This window comes from Copadichromis virginalis, linkage group LG8 (assembly GCF_057382275.1).
Source record: "Copadichromis virginalis isolate Kocher_CV1m ecotype Utaka linkage group LG8, C_Virginalis_male_GT1.1, whole genome shotgun sequence".
NCBI classification, from domain to species: Eukaryota; Metazoa; Chordata; class Actinopteri; order Cichliformes; family Cichlidae; genus Copadichromis; species Copadichromis virginalis.
Window position 1 is genome coordinate 29,709,911 of NC_140625.1, and position 15,039 is coordinate 29,724,949.

A 15,039-nucleotide genomic window follows, 5' to 3' on the forward strand; every position below is an offset into this window, starting at 1 on the left:
GAAATACTCCGGAAGTGTCTAGTCATTTTCAGACCTGATGCGTCATGTTCCATAAACATGAGGGGAGGGGTATGGTTCCTGAAGCACAGCGGTGATGCAGCAGCTGATTCTGTGCTGTATAGAGAGACAGAGCGGCAGTTAGTTTTCCGCAAACTCATAGTTTGAATTCTGTTTCGATATTATGACAATTTTCTCTGTTTTTTACAATAGCGGGTGTAATTTTACTTTCTTAAGCTGCACCGGCGTTTGTAATGGGAATAAAGACTGACTTCCTGTAGAGATTTCAATAGTATTTTATTTTCCTATAATACAGACGCAGTAAAAAAAACCTTTAAGATACACCATAGCTTGTGATGAAAAGAAGAACTTTCTATCCGCTTGTAACCTACAGGCTGCCTACCCTATATGTGTAAAAAACGAATAAATATTCCTTAGTGAATACTACTTTTCCTTTTGAGAGACTGAAAAACAAACCATAATTGCCGTGACAGGCGATCTTGTTTCACACACACACACACACACACACACACACACACACACACACACACACACACACACACACCGCGGGCCAAGGAGGAGTGAGACGGCGGAAGAGTTTTTTTCTTCAATACTTTTACAATAGGTTTTCTCAATAGATAGAAAATGATGACGCTGAGGAGTCAACAGCCGATATTATCATTGCTTGTAACCCGGTAAATAATTTCGTACATCTCCCAATAAAATAAGTCTTAGTGGAAAAAAGCTCATTTTCGAATAAGTTTATTAAAGCACCCCCCCTCTGTGGAAAAGAGTCAACCATGAGGCGAGTTTTGTCAACAGCAATTGTCCATTTGGTAAAACAAATATCCGCCTCAAAGTCGTATTTTACCGTTGCAGAATGTGGAAAACAGACGGCGTTCGCAAGAAGGCAATCAAAAAAAAAAAAAAAAAAGGAAATTTGGTACCTCCAACTCTCCCGACTGCGCGCGCACACACACACACACACACACACACACACACACACACACACACACACACACACACACCGCGGGTCAAGGAGGAGTGAGACGGCGGAAGAGTTTTTTTCTTCATTACTTTTACAATGGGTTTTCTCAATAGATAGAAAATGATGACGCTGAGGAGTCAACATCCGATATTATCATTGCTTGTAACCCGGTAAATAATTTCGTACATCTCCCCATAAAACAAGTCTTAGTGGAAAAAAGCTCATATTCGAATAAGTTTATTCCCCTCTGTGGGAAAGAGTTTTTTTCTCAGAGTCAACCATGAGGCGAGTTTTGTCAACAGCAAGAACAACTGTTGCCCATAAAGTAAAACAAATATCCGCCTCTAAGTCGTATTTTACCGTTGCAGAATGTGGAAAACAGACAGCCCTCACAGGAGGCACCATAGTTAAAATATTTAAATTTCAACTAAATTTGTAGTAATGATCGGATTTCCTCACTTATCTACACCACACTCCTTGTCCTTGATTTCTTATCGTTTCTTATCGTTCCTCTGTCCCTTAATAGAAACCACATATATAGAAACTATCCTCCCTTTCAGTTGTCTTTTGCACTTCCATATCGCAAAGCAGTTACTGTAGGTTATTTTCTGCTTATGCATTAATGTAATTAATTAACTTATTTATCCTTAAGTAAGGTAATGACTTGAGTTCTAATGCTTTTTGTCTCTTGAGTTAGCTGTCAATGTGGGATTTTTTTCCCCTTTTGTCCAGTTAAAGCTGCCTTTCATTCTTCAACACAGCTTAAACTCTAATAGGTAAGCTTTCTTGTAATTTCTTAGTTCTGCAGGCTTCTTGAAAGACATCCGAGACTCTTCTTTGGATGCTGGCTGCCTTTTGTTTTGTTTTCTGTCAAGATGATCCCACACTGCTTCGATTATCTTGAGGTTCGAACCCTGGAGAGATCAATCCATGACTGATGCGTTGTTTCATCCAGGCATACTTTGACTACATTGGCAGTATGTTTGCGATCATTGTCGTACTGAAAAATGAAGTTGAAGCCAATCAGACACTACGTGGTATTACATGGTCGATCAAAATCTGGTGGAACTTTTCTACATTCATAATTTGATTAATTTGGATAAGAGCTCCAACAACACTGGCTGAAACCCAGCCTCAAAGCACGGTAGAGTATCCACGCTGTGTTAAAGACGGCTATAGACATTCACTGTTGTATCTCTCTTCGGACCTCTTCCATGCATATTTCAAATTTGGATTCATTACTCCATAAGACATATTACAGCTGATTTCTTTTTCCAGTCAATTTCTTGTGTAATTTGGCACACCTCAGCCTTATTTTTCTCTGTTCTCCTTCCTTAAGAATGGCTTATTAACAGCCACCCTTCCAACTCAGATAACTTTTGATGAGGTTTCATGAAATGTTTACAGCACTTGAGTTACTCGCCACGGCCATCCTAAATGCTAAAAACACTCAACTTTAATTCTAAATTACGTAATTAACGTTAACCAGAAAAAACAAGCCAAAGTCGAAATGTTGCTGAGCTGACCTGTGGTATGCTATGTCTTCTAAAGCACGTATAATGTAAACAGAACTGGTCTTTGCACAGAAGCCTGTGGAGCTTCATAATTAACCTCAGTGTGTGAAGAGGACTCTCCATTTAATAATAGCTGTAATAAAATGTTCTGGCCGACGGTGTTAAACGCTGCACTTGGGTCTAGCAGGGAAGATTTCAACTTTTCAATATGAATGAAGGCTGAAAACTGATTAGATTAATGTCTGATGATCTTTTCCGTGCTTCTTCAAGTTTGTAACACCAAACATATTAAAGGATGATGTAAGGCTCACAGGAAGAGTTTAATTAGACACACATTTACTATTTTTCTTTATACTCTTTCTTTCTTGACATGTTTAATATGATTACTATCAGAGGAGAAAATGAACCTTGTGTAGTCTAAAAACTTTTTTATTTAATCAAACTGTAATGTTGTTGAACTCTGACAGACGTGTCTTTTAATCTTGTCAACAAATCCTTAATCATCTAAATCTGCCATTTATCATCTTGTAAAATGTTCCCTCTGCTTCTGTTGCACATCTCCCCCCGACACTCTCTGCTTCACCTGTCCTGTGCAGGTGGTCCAACCCCTGCCTGCCTCCTTAAACTGGGGTGTTTAAATCTCTTTACCTCTGTTGTGAACTTCACACAAAGTTTGTGGTAACAAAATCAAACTGACGAGGATCTCGTTTGAAAAACACACACACTCACGAGACAAAATAAAAACAGACTGCTCAAAGCAAAAGCAGAGCCCTCACAGCTGGTAGTACAAACACAGTGACAACATGCGTATTAGATACCCTCAGTGCCAAAAGCATAAATATGAAAAAAATGTGATCACCAAGAATATCCTAAAAATGGCATTGAGGTGCGTGTTACAGTAAAGAAAAAAAAAAGTAGCCAAATTTTCATCGGAAAATGTTGAATTTTAGTAAAAACAATGCTCTGTAGTGTGATACTGTCGTTACAGACAAAGCAGATGTTTAAAGCCTTTGGACGCACATTTGAAACGCACTCATTCTCCTTATCAGCTGGAAACATTAAAGCCGTAAAATGACTTTTTCAAACGGATAAAAACTATTGAACAGCAGCAATGTTGAGCCTGTTCCAAAATTTGAATGTACATGTGTTGAAGGTGCGGGTCTTGTTGAATTATTAAACATACTTTCTTTAATTTTTCGAGCCACAAAAACAACAACTTTTAATTTTCTTCTGCTTGAGTATCGGCCTCGGGTAGCTCTACTTATCATTGCTCAGTCAGTTGTCTGTTTGTGCTACTTTTTTTCAAGGAGCAGTGGATTATTGGTAAGGGTGACTTTATGTGTTTAGTTACTTAAGTGGAAGTACTGTGGAAAGTTTTACCTTACATACATAGATCTACCAGTACAGCTTCTGAGGTATCTGTTTACAAAATGTTATAATCTATTCAAAGGTTCTTTGCAATTTTACATTGATAAACATTATCCTTAACACATTTGGCCCACATAAAGTACTATGGCCATCACACGGTCATTTAGAATTGTTTAAATAACTCGTGTCTTAAGTCCTTCCATCAAACAGAAAATTAAAAAAAAAAAAAAAAACATGGTTCACTTTTATATCACAAAATGTTAGAAATATAAGCCGTTCATAACAACCTGAAAGGCTGGGAGTTTAAAATGCAAACCGATGGAAGCAGAAGTAGAAGACTATAATGTCTCAGAGCACACGGTGTCTATTAATGTGTAGACATGTATAAATAAGAGCTTAATAAAGATGCTTAATTTCTTAAGAAATAAACAGGTGGAGTGATCTTTATCAAAAGTGGATGTTGCATCTGTGGCTAAACCACTGTACCCAAAAAACTTTAAAAATCTACTGTGTGTGAGGCTGTGTAAGTAAAGCTTGCCCTTCACACCCACGTGTAATAAACCATTTGTTGGGGGTTGTGGATTTGGCACCTCAGCATTGTGAAAGTGGGGAAACATGTTTCTGGCTGTGCATAAGATTCCTCCTTACAACTTAGAATCTCAGTTCTAAATGAAATTCAGATGTTTTTTTAAGTATGGCTAATGTATTATTTGACTTCTAAGGCACGCACACACACACACACACACACACACACACACACACACACACACACACACACACACACACACACAAGAACAACACAGAGAAGAAGAAGAGGGGGTCGTTTTACTACACATCATAAAAACGCAATCATTCATCTTCCAACTGTATCTTTCTGTTCTGGCTTTCGAATCATAGGTTGTTTACTGAGCCGTACTTTGGGAGTCATACTGTTGTGATACTGAGGAGAAAAGGGTAAGGTTTGATAGACTAAACCATTACACACACAAAACTTGAATAACCTAAAGAGTGTGTGATACTGCTAGCTGTGTTGTTCAGCATTAAACTCATCTACAAATGTGTTAGTAAAGAGCGACTTGTACTTCTGTCCCATTAAGCAACAGTTTAACAAATTTCACTGCAAACTATAAAAGGAATCTGGATTTATATAGAACATAGTAGTGATGGATTAAGTGCAGGAAACACTAGTATAAGGTGTCTATTGAACAAATCTCCTTCAGCGTTCAAAATGACCAAAGTGAGGCCTACAGGCGTTTCTCTCGATTGGTTGTGTTCAGGGAAAAAGCAGCTAAATACACTGAGACTGCTCCACATTGTTAGCGAGTTAACTCTGGATATCTGTAGGTTTTGTCAAACTTGGAGTGAACAAAAGCAGAAAAACAGTAAAAGATGCAGACGGTGAAAGTCTGGTTTATTTCATGAACACAATGAAACATTTTACAGTCCACAGAGCAAAGTAACATACATGATAAATAGATACACATAACATGAGAAGTAAAACTCGTCGTCTTACCACATGTTATATTCTGTAAACTTAAAATAACCACAGAAATTAGAGTTTAGTGTTTTAAGTCATCTATTAAAAAACATGAGTCAACATTACTGAAGTGACGCTTTAACGATGCGTCTTATCACCGTGTTTATGATGATAAAACATGTTCTCTCGTTAGTAGATGTCAGCGCTGTCACTTGTCATGAAAATGTCCAGAGCCAGGGTTCCTCTTTAATTACCATTGATCATTAATAGGGTCACAAAAGATTTGTCACATTATCCCCATAAACAAAATTGCTTTTATAGAAATCATTGTGATACAAATATTTAGATTCTTGATTCACAATGTGCACGAACTCAAAATCTTTAGAGGTTCATATTTATAAAGTATCGCAAATAATACATTTATACCATTGTATGAGCTACACTTCTTGTAAAAAACTGATTGAAAAAAGCTCCTGTCGTGACCTTCCTTCTGTGAGGACACACACACACACACACAGAGAGAGAGAGAGGGGGAGATCATTAGGATTGGAGGCGTTTTTGGATTTTCACTTATTGTTGGCTTTACAGTCACATAAAATTCATTCCAATTTTTTTGCCTTTGCTTCAATTAAGGTGTTTCTTTAAATCTACAGCAGCTTCCTTTTCAAAAAGTTTACTGACATAGTAAGGAAGTAGCTAGGGAACTCAGTAAGTATGAGCAACAACAGCTTAGGGACTGTTTCTACAATAAAGAGGAATTCATCATCATCCGCAGTTCATCAAAAAAAAAAAAAAAAGTGCCATTAAAAACAATTCAGCAGATCCTCAAAGTATGGATACAATCTGTTTTCAGCTGTAGAGGTACGCTTCATGTACTTATCAACATGCAGTTTAGAGGCTTGCATTAGAGTGCTTTGGTACTTGGGCCTCTTTTATTTAGCACGGTTATACCATTGTGTATTTAGCTATATAAATATGCTCAAGAGTCTATTGTATGTTTGTCATGCAATTAAAAATTCAAAAATATAATTTTTAAATCAGTAACTTTGCAAATTTAGCGCGGACCCTCACCCCTCCCTCCGGCTCCCACGGCCCCGCTGTCACCGTAAGACTCATACTCTTCCCCCACGTATGCTGCTATTTCCCCGCGCCCCAATAATTCTTGTCCTTTTTCTGTTGCAGCCTCCCACAGTCCCGTTTTCGGCATTCCTGCGCGACTCATCTCCCGGTCCCTTGGAGTATGAGTCTTACGGTGACAGCGGGGCCGTGGGAGCCGGAGGGAGGGGTGAGGGTCCGCGCTAAATTTGCAAAGTTACTGATTTAAAAATTATATTTTTGAATTTTTAATTGCATGACAAACATACAATAGACTCTTGAGCATATTTATATAGCTAAATACACAATGGTATAACCGTGCTAAATAAAAGAGGCCCAAGTACCAAAGCACTCTAATGCAAGCCTCTAAACTGCATGTTGATAAGTACATGAAGCGTACCTCTACAGCTGAAAACAGATTGTATCCATACTTTGAGGATCTGCTGAATTGTTTTTAATGGCACTTTTTTTTTTTTTTTTGATGAACTGCGGATGATGATGAATTCCTCTTTATTGTAGAAACAGTCCCTAAGCTGTTGTTGCTCATACTTACTGAGTTCCCTAGCTACTTCCTTACTATGTCAGTAAACTTTTTGAAAAGGAAGCTGCTGTAGATTTAAAGAAACACCTTAATTGAAGCAAAGGCAAAAAAATTGGAATGAATTTTATGTGACTGTAAAGCCAACAATAAGTGAAAATCCAAAAACGCCTCCAATCCTAATGATCTCCCCCTCTCTCTCTCTCTCTCTCTGTGTGTGTGTGTGTGTCCTCACAGAAGGAAGGTCACGACAGGAGCTTTTTTCAATCAGTTTTTTACAAGAAGTGTAGCTCATACAATGGTATAAATGTATTATTTGCGATACTTTATAAATATGAACCTCTAAAGATTTTGAGTTCGTGCACATTGTGAATCAAGAATCTAAATATTTGTATCACAATGATTTCTATAAAAGCAATTTTGTTTATGGGGATAATGTGACAAATCTTTTGTGACCCTATTAATGATCAATGGTAATTAAAGAGGAACCCTGGCTCTGGACATTTTCATGACAAGTGACAGCGCTGACATCTACTAACGAGAGAACATGTTATATCATCATAAACACGGTGATAAGACGCATCGTTAAAGCGTCACTTCAGTAATGTTGACTCATGTTTTTTAATAGATGACTTAAAACACTAAACTCTAATTTCTGTGGTTATTTTAAGTTTACAGAATATAACATGTGGTAAGACGACGAGTTTTACTTCTCATGTTATGTGTATCTATTTATCATGTATGCTACTTTGCTCTGTGGACTGTAAAATGTTTCATTGTGTTCATGAAATAAACCAGACTTTCACCGTCTGCATCTTTTACTGTTTTTCTGCTTTTGTTCACTCCAAGTTTGACAAAACCTACAGATATCCAGAGTTAACTCGCTAACAATGTGGAGCAGTCTCAGTGTATTTAGCTGCTTTTTCCCTGAACACAACCAATCGAGAGAAACGCCTGTAGGCCTCACTTTGGTCATTTTGAACGCTGAAGGAGATTTGTTCAATAGACACCTTATACTAGTGTTTCCTGCACTTAATCCATCACTACTATGTTCTATATAAATCCAGATTCCTTTTATAGTTTGCAGTGAAATTTGTTAAACCGTTGCTTAATGGGACAGAAGTACAAGTCGCTCTTTACTAACACATTTGTAGATGAGTTTAATGCTGAACAACACAGCTAGCAGTCTCACACACTCTTTAGGTTATTCAAGTTTTGTGTGTGTAATGGTTTAGTCTATCAAACCTTACCCTTTTCTCCTCAGTATCACAACAGTATGACTCCCAAAGTACGGCTCAGTAAACAACCTATGATTCGAAAGCCAGAACAGAAAGATACAGTTGGAAGATGAATGATTGCGTTTTTATGATGTGTAGTAAAACGACCCCCTCTTCTTCTTCTCTGTGTTGTTCTTGTGTGTGTGTGTGTGTGTGTGTGTGTGTGTGTGTGTGTGTGTGTGTGTGTGTGTGTGTGTGCGTGCCTTAGAAGTCAAATAATACATTAGCCATACTTAAAAAAACATCTGAATTTCATTTAGAACTGAGATTCTAAGTTGTAAGGAGGAATCTTATGCACAGCCAGAAACATGTTTCCCCACTTTCACAATGCTGAGGTGCCAAATCCACAACCCCCAACAAATGGTTTATTACACGTGGGTGTGAAGGGCAAGCTTTACTTACACAGCCTCACACACAGTAGATTTTTAAAGTTTTTTTGGGTACAGTGGTTTAGCCACAGATGCAACATCCACTTTTGATAAAGATCACTCCACCTGTTTATTTCTTAAGAAATTAAGCATCTTTATTAAGCTCTTATTTATACATGTCTACACATTAATAGACACCGTGTGCTCTGAGACATTATAGTCTTCTACTTCTGCTTCCATCGGTTTGCATTTTAAACTCCCAGCCTTTCAGGTTGTTATGAACGGCTTATATTTCTAACATTTTGTGATATAAAAGTGAACCATGTTTTTTTTTTTTTAATTTTCTGTTTGATGGAAGGACTTAAGACACGAGTTATTTAAACAATTCTAAATGACCGTGTGATGGCCATAGTACTTTATGTGGGCCAAATGTGTTAAGGATAATGTTTATCAATGTAAAATTGCAAAGAACCTTTGAATAGATTATAACATTTTGTAAACAGATACCTCAGAAGCTGTACTGGTAGATCTATGTATGTAAGGTAAAACTTTCCACAGTACTTCCACTTAAGTAACTAAACACATAAAGTCACCCTTACCAATAATCCACTGCTCCTTGAAAAAAAGTAGCACAAACAGACAACTGACTGAGCAATGATAAGTAGAGCTACCCGAGGCCGATACTCAAGCAGAAGAAAATTAAAAGTTGTTGTTTTTGTGGCTCGAAAAATTAAAGAAAGTATGTTTAATAATTCAACAAGACCCGCACCTTCAACACATGTACATTCAAATTTTGGAACAGGCTCAACATTGCTGCTGTTCAATAGTTTTTATCCGTTTGAAAAAGTCATTTTACGGCTTTAATGTTTCCAGCTGATAAGGAGAATGAGTGCGTTTCAAATGTGCGTCCAAAGGCTTTAAACATCTGCTTTGTCTGTAACGACAGTATCAAACTACAGAGCATTGTTTTTACTAAAATTCAACATTTTCCGATGAAAATTTGGCTACTTTTTTTTTTCTTTACTGTAACACGCACCTCAATGCCATTTTTAGGATATTCTTGGTGATCACATTTTTTCATATTTATGCTTTTGGCACTGAGGGTATCTAATACGCATGTTGTCACTGTGTTTGTACTACCAGCTGTGAGGGCTCTGCTTTTGCTTTGAGCAGTCTGTTTTTATTTTGTCTCGTGAGTGTGTGTGTTTTTCAAACGAGATCCTCGTCAGTTTGATTTTGTTACCACAAACTTTGTGTGAAGTTCACAACAGAGGTAAAGAGATTTAAACACCCCAGTTTAAGGAGGCAGGCAGGGGTTGAACCACCTGCACAGGACAGGTGAAGCAGAGAGTGTCGGGGGGAGATGTGCAACAGAAGCAGAGGGAACATTTTACAAGATGATAAATGGCAGATTTAGATGATTAAGGATTTGTTGACAAGATTAAAAGACACGTCCGTCAGAGTTCAACAACATTACAGTTTGATTAAATAAAAAAGTTTTTAGACTACACAAGGTTCATTTTCTCCTCTGATAGTAATCATATTAAACATGTCAAGAAAGAAAGAGTATAAAGAAAAATAGTAAATGTGTGTCTAATTAAACTCTTCCTGTGAGCCTTACATCATCCTTTAATATGTTTGGTGTTACAAACTTGAAGAAGCACGGAAAAGATCATCAGACATTAATCTAATCAGTTTTCAGCCTTCATTCATATTGAAAAGTTGAAATCTTCCCTGCTAGACCCAAGTGCAGCGTTTAACACCGTCGGCCAGAACATTTTATTACAGCTATTATTAAATGGAGAGTCCTCTTCACACACTGAGGTTAATTATGAAGCTCCACAGGCTTCTGTGCAAAGACCAGTTCTGTTTACATTATACGTGCTTTAGAAGACATAGCATACCACAGGTCAGCTCAGCAACATTTTGACTTTGGCTTGTTTTTTCTGGTTAACGTTAATTACGTAATTTAGAATTAAAGTTGAGTGTTTTTAGCATTTAGGATGGCCGTGGCGAGTAACTCAAGTGCTGTAAACATTTCATGAAACCTCATCAAAAGTTATCTGAGTTGGAAGGGTGGCTGTTAATAAGCCATTCTTAAGGAAGGAGAACAGAGAAAAATAAGGCTGAGGTGTGCCAAATTACACAAGAAATTGACTGGAAAAAGAAATCAGCTGTAATATGTCTTATGGAGTAATGAATCCAAATTTGAAATATGCATGGAAGAGGTCCGAAGAGAGATACAACAGTGAATGTCTATAGCCGTCTTTAACACAGCGTGGATACTCTACCGTGCTTTGAGGCTGGGTTTCAGCCAGTGTTGTTGGAGCTCTTATCCAAATTAATCAAATTATGAATGTAGAAAAGTTCCACCAGATTTTGATCGACCATGTAATACCACGTAGTGTCTGATTGGCTTCAACTTCATTTTTCAGTACGACAATGATCGCAAACATACTGCCAATGTAGTCAAAGTATGCCTGGATGAAACAACGCATCAGTCATGGATTGATCTCTCCAGGGTTCGAACCTCAAGATAATCGAAGCAGTGTGGGATCATCTTGACAGAAAACAAAACAAAAGGCAGCCAGCATCCAAAGAAGAGTCTCGGATGTCTTTCAAGAAGCCTGCAGAACTAAGAAATTACAAGAAAGCTTACCTATTAGAGTTTAAGCTGTGTTGAAGAATGAAAGGCAGCTTTAACTGGACAAAAGGGGAAAAAAATCCCACATTGACAGCTAACTCAAGAGACAAAAAGCATTAGAACTCAAGTCATTACCTTACTTAAGGATAAATAAGTTAATTAATTACATTAATGCATAAGCAGAAAATAACCTACAGTAACTGCTTTGCGATATGGAAGTGCAAAAGACAACTGAAAGGGAGGATAGTTTCTATATATGTGGTTTCTATTAAGGGACAGAGGAACGATAAGAAACGATAAGAAATCAAGGACAAGGAGTGTGGTGTAGATAAGTGAGGAAATCCGATCATTACTACAAATTTAGTTGAAATTTAAATATTTTAACTATGGTGCCTCCTGTGTGGGCTGTCTGTTTTCCACATTCTGCAACGGTAAAATACGACTTAGAGGCGGATATTTGTTTTACTTTATGGGCAACAGTTGTTCTTGCTGTTGACAAAACTCGCCTCATGGTTGACTCTGAGAAAAAAACTCTTTCCCACAGAGGGGAATAAACTTATTCGAATATGAGCTTTTTTCCACTAAGACTTGTTTTATGGGGAGATGTACGAAATTATTTACCGGGTTACAAGCAATGATAATATCGGATGTTGACTCCTCAGCGTCATCATTTTCTATCTATTGAGAAAACCCATTGTAAAAGTAATGAAGAAAAAAACTCTTCCGCCGTCTCACTCCTCCTTGACCCGCGGTGTGTGTGTGTGTGTGTGTGTGTGTGTGCGCGCGCGCGCAGTCGGGAGAGTTGGAGGTACCAAATTTCCTTTTTTTTTTTTTTTTTTTGATTGCCTTCTTGCGAACGCCGTCTGTTTTCCACATTCTGCAACGGTAAAATACGACTTTGAGGCGGATATTTGTTTTACCAAATGGACAATTGCTGTTGACAAAACTCGCCTCATGGTTGACTCTGTTCCACAGAGGGGGGGTGCTTTAATAAACTTATTCGAAAATGAGCTTTTTTCCACTAAGACTTATTTTATTGGGAGATGTACGAAATTATTTACCGGGTTACAAGCAATGATAATATCGGCTGTTGACTCCTCAGCGTCATCATTTTCTATCTATTGAGAAAACCTATTGTAAAAGTATTGAAGAAAAAAACTCTTCCGCCGTCTCACTCCTCCTTGGCCCGCGGTGTGTGTGTGTGTGTGTGTGTGTGTGTGTGTGTGTGTGTGTGTGTGTGTGTGTGTGTGTGTGTGTGTGTGTGTGTGTGTGTGAAACAAGATCGCCTGTCACGGCAATTATGGTTTGTTTTTCAGTCTCTCAAAAGGAAAAGTAGTATTCACTAAGGAATATTTATTCGTTTTTTACACATATAGGGTAGGCAGCCTGTAGGTTACAAGCGGATAGAAAGTTCTTCTTTTCATCACAAGCTATGGTGTATCTTAAAGGTTTTTTTACTGCGTCTGTATTATAGGAAAATAAAATACTATTGAAATCTCTACAGGAAGTCAGTCTTTATTCCCATTACAAACGCCGGTGCAGCTTAAGAAAGTAAAATTACACCCGCTATTGTAAAAAACAGAGAAAATTGTCATAATATCGAAACAGAATTCAAACTATGAGTTTGCGGAAAACTAACTGCCGCTCTGTCTCTCTATACAGCACAGAATCAGCTGCTGCATCACCGCTGTGCTTCAGGAACCATACCCCTCCCCTCATGTTTATGGAACATGACGCATCAGGTCTGAAAATGACTAGACACTTCCGGAGTATTTCCGGAAGTGTCATAAGGTCCGGATCGAGGCCTTCCATAGTAAATATGCTGTATTTGAATATGTCATATTCAAAGCCTTCTTCTTTGGGAGAGCAGATCTCTTCCCCGTCCAAGTAAACAGGAGCGCTGTTGGGGGTTAGAATGAAAGGTTCCATCTTGTGTGTCTGTGACTTAGAAATTGTGACGGACTCCTCCTCTCTGCTTTTATTCCCTCCCCTGCTGCAGTCCCTCCCTCTAAAAACTTTTTTTTTCCCAACAACAGATGGCGCGCTTCCGGAGGTTTCCCCCCTCCCTTCTCAGGATGCAATTCGACACGCTTAGCGACAGATGGCGCGCTTCCGGGGTTCACCCCCCCTTCTCCGGATGCAATTCGTCATGCTCATTACACACTTCCGGGGGGAGGGGGGAGGTCAAAAGGTCATGATTAGGGCCATCAATCACTTCGGATTAAATTTTGTCATAAGCTGTATGGGAGTATCTCTCTGGCTGAATAGCAACCTCAGCATTCAGTCAAGTTCTATAGAGTCTTACTAATTGTATTCAGGTGTGTTGCAACAGGGACACATGAAAAAGTTTCAAGACAGTCAGAAAAGATGTAGAGGAAAAAAACAAGAATGACTTCCCCCTGTAAAAACATTCCAGCTTTGGAGGCAGTGCCGCTGTTTCCCCTCTAGTGCATCTATTGTTCATACAGCGCCAAATCACAACAACAGTCGCCTTCACGACACCGGCCCTCGAGGACTGGAGTTCGAGACCCCTGACTTAGGCAGTATCATCAGAAGGAATAGCACCCAAATGTATCTATTCATGAAGCCAGATAACACACAGCAATTAATTAAACTGCAGGAATGTCTTAAAGACATAAAGACCTGGATGGCCGCTTTCTGCTTTTAAATTCAGATCAAACTGAGGTTATTGTACTCGGCCCTGAAAATCTTAGAAATATGGTATCTAACCAGATTCTTACTCTGGATGGCATTACCTTGGCCTCCAGTAACGCTGTGAGGAACCTTGGAGTCATTGTTCACCAGGACATGTCCTTCAATGCACATATTACAAAAATATGTAAGACTGCTTTGTTCAATTTGTGCAATATCTCTAAAATTAAAAATATCCTGTGTTTGAGTGATACTGAAAAACTAGTTCATGGATTTATTACTTCTAGGCTGGACTACTGTAAATCATTATTATCAGGATGTCCTAAAAACTCCCTGAAAAGCCTTCAGTTAATCCAAAATGCTGCAGCAAGAGTCCTGACAGGGACTAGAAAGAGAGAGCAGATTTCTCCTGTATTGGCTCCCTGTTACATCCAGAATTCAAAATTCTGCTTCTCACATACAAGGTCTCAAATAATCAGGCCCCATCTCATTTTCTTATAGTACCATATCACCCTATTAGAGTACTTCACACTCACACCATTTAAAAGTATTTAAATGTAGAATGGGAGGCAGAGCCTTCAGTTTTCAGGCCCCTCCTCTTTGGAACCAATATCCATCTCTATTTTTAAGATTAGTCTCCAAACTTCCTTTTTGATAAAGCATATATTTAGGGCTGAATCATATGAACTGATGTAGATGCCTGTTGTCTGTTCTAAAACTATAGTCGCAAAAGCACAGACTGTTCAATAATCAGTGCTTTAACTTACATAAGCCCTGTCTTTTCACACAGGCTGACCTGTGGATACATCAGAGACTTTATTCACTGTAGTCTTTTTAATTTTACTTAGAAATGTAAAAATTATTTTTGTAGAGCAGCAGCTGAAATGTTATGAAGAGTACTACGGAGGCTCTATTCAAAATCTGTTAGCCTATTTGGCCACTCAAAACACATTTGAAAAAGAAAATGCCTTTTTAGAATTTCAGACACAAAAAAGCCCTAAAATTTATTTGAGCCCAAATCATTATTTTTTTTCCTAAACCTAACTGATTCTGTAGCCAACAAACTTCCCCCTGTGGTTTAGGGTTAGGAACTTGAACCTAGAAAACTGAAAATATATGAA